Source organism: Choloepus didactylus, chromosome 15 (assembly GCF_015220235.1).
Source record: "Choloepus didactylus isolate mChoDid1 chromosome 15, mChoDid1.pri, whole genome shotgun sequence".
NCBI lineage: Eukaryota > Metazoa > Chordata > Mammalia > Pilosa > Megalonychidae > Choloepus > Choloepus didactylus.
The window spans coordinates 45,962,257-45,965,160 of NC_051321.1; the positions used below are offsets into that span (position 1 = coordinate 45,962,257).

At 33.1% G+C, this 2,904-nt stretch overlaps 1 non-coding gene across 1 annotated transcript; it reads right to left on the reverse strand.

Moving 5' to 3' along the window:
• Positions 1-2,402: 2,402 nt before the first annotated feature.
• On the reverse strand, positions 2,403-2,509 carry LOC119511023. Its single transcript, XR_005212114.1, has one exon. It is a non-coding gene; the product is annotated as a U6 spliceosomal RNA (small nuclear RNA).
• Positions 2,510-2,904: the final 395 nt, after the last annotated feature.

Here is a 2,904-nt window from a genome sequence, read left to right on the forward strand (position 1 = left end):
TTATTGATTTCCAGCTTCATTTCATTACAGTCAGAGAAGATGCTTTTTATAATTTCAATCTTTTTAAATTTATTGAGACTTGTTTTGTGACCCAACATATAGTCTATCCTGAAGAATGATCCATGTGGCACTTGAGAAGAATGTATATGCTACTACTGTTTGGGGATGCAACATACTGTATATGTCTGTTAGGTCTGGTTCATTTATTATATTATTCAAGCTCTCTGTTTCCTTATTGATCTCTGTCTAGATGCTCTATTGATGAGAGTGGAGTATGGAAGTCTCCAAATATTTTTGTAGAGGTGTCTATTTCTCCCTTCAGTTTTGCCAGTGTTTGCCTCATGTATTTGGGGCATTATAGTCACATGAATATTTATGATTGTTATTTCCTCTTGGTGGATTGCCCCTTTTATTAATATATAGTGTCCTTCTTTATCTCATAACAGCTTTTGACTTAAACTCTATTTTGTCTGATATTAGTATAGATCCCCCAGCTCTTTATTATTATTATTTGCATGGAATATCTTTTTTCATTCTCTCACTTTCAACCTATTTATGTCTTTGGGTCTAAGGTGAGTCTCTTATAAACAACATATGGTTGAATCATGCTTTTTTAACCATTCTGAAAATCTGTCTTTTGACTGGGGAGTTTAATCCATTAAAATTCATTGTTATTACTGTAAAGTCAGTAATACGTCATTTTTTTCTCTTTTTCTTTATTGCAAGTTCTTTTTCTGTATAGTTGAACTTCTGTGATGCATCTGACTGATCCGTTTCTCATTTCTGTTTCTGTATATTTTTAAAATATTTTTTGGTAACTCTGGGGTTTATATTATACAACCTACATCTATTAACTATTCATTTGAAAAGATACCAATTTAGCTTCAATAGCATACACACTCTCTGCTCCTACATCCCTCTGTTTCCCCCTCTTTGTGTTCTTATTGTCCCACTTTACCATCTTATATTTTTAATGTCCATTATCTGGAAATATGCCTTTTTCTTGTTCATTTGTATTCTGACTCATAGGAATTAAAGAATACTGTTGTATATTGAGGATAGAGTACTATTGGGTTTTGCATTTGCCCTTTTAGTTACCCTTACTGATAACCTTCATCTCATCACACTACTCCAAGCCACTTTCTCCTGTCTTTCCCTTTCAACCTGAAGAATACCCTTTAATAATTCTTGGAGAGCAGGTCTTTTGTTGATGAACTCTCTGTTTCTGTTAATCTGAGAATATTTTCAACTCTCCCTCATTTTTTTTGAAAATTATTGCAGTTTTATTTTATATTTCAAAATTAACTGTTTACTGTGTTTGATACATAAAATTCAAATCATGTATGTGAATATAAAGATGAACACATGGGGCTTTAAACACTGACAAAATAAAATAATAAATATTTTAAAACCAAGTTTCCTATTTTTATAACATACCTGAAAAACTAAATTCATAAAACGTACATAGAAAAATATAATAATGATTTTAGTATTTTCTTTTTTCAGAATAACTGAAGGTAAGTTATTTAAGTTATTGGCTGTACACAACACTTAAAAAAAGAACATATACACTGCAGCAAATAGATTTATATTAATTATAACATTTTCTTTCAATTTGTAGTTTATTCACTGTGACTCATTACTTAAGGAACTCTTCAGGTTAGAATCACAACCACATTTTGAACATTTGGTCAAAGCAGCATGAAAATGCAAGATCCTGACACAATGAGTAGCTATAAAAAAACCTACAAAGTAGTATACTTCAGATAAAGACTATTTTAATGAGGCTCCACAGCAACCTTACAAGTAAGTGGTACCTGACTTTTATTAAAGAAAAGTCTTTACTGCTGAGGGCACTGTGCCTCTGGAGTTGATCTGGAGGATATATATAGAATAGGGTGTGATTTCTTAAAAGTTTCCTTTTCCAATTTGCTTGCAGTTTCCCTCCCTTCTTTAACTTCTGTTTGAAACCTTGACTCAGCAGCTAACCTGGAAGAGTTAGATTGTTTCCACTTCTTTCACTTAAGACTTCAAAGTCAGCTGGAACTCCTATGAGTTTCACACATCTCTTTTCCTTTGTTGGTTGCATATTCATTGATAGATTTTTGTTGGGCAAGAGACTGACTACTTGTGTGTTTACAGAAGTTGTCTTTTCTAAATGCAAGTTGTTATCTTCTAAATTGTTAGAACATGATTGTGCCTCCTCTTTTGGAGTTGGCAATCTATAAACTTCTTCCCTGAGAGCGTTGCTGTCACCTATAACTTTGGGGTGATTATATCCACAGGCAGTACCTCACACCTCTTTCTGAGTACAGGCACTTCAATTTTCTCTGAAAATAAAAACCATTTAAAAAAATCCATTCAATGAATCAAAAGAAAGACACAATCAATATAAAGAGGAAAAAAATATGGAACACTTCATGAATTTACGTCTCATCCTTGCACAAGGGCCATGCTAACCTTCTCTGTATTGTTCCAATTTTAGTGTATGTGCTGCCAAAGCGATCACTCTCTCTCATTTTTGAAGGACAGTTTTGTCAGACAAAGAATTTTTGGCTGGCAGTTTTTCTCTTTCAATACTTTAAATATATCATACCACTGTCTTCTTGCCTCCATGGTTTCTGATGAGAAATTAGCACTTAGTCTTGTTGAGGATCTCTCATTTATGATAAATCATTTTTCTTTTGCTGATTTCAGAATTTTCTCTTCATCTTTGGCATTTGGCATTCTGATTAGTATGTGTTCAAGAGTAGGTCTATTAGGATTTATTCTGTTTGGAGTACACTGCACTTCTTGGACATGTATATTTATGTCTTTCATAAGAGTTGGAAAATTTTCAGCAATTACTTCCTCAAATATCCTTTATGCCCCATTTTCCTACTTCTCTCTTTCTGGGACACCCAC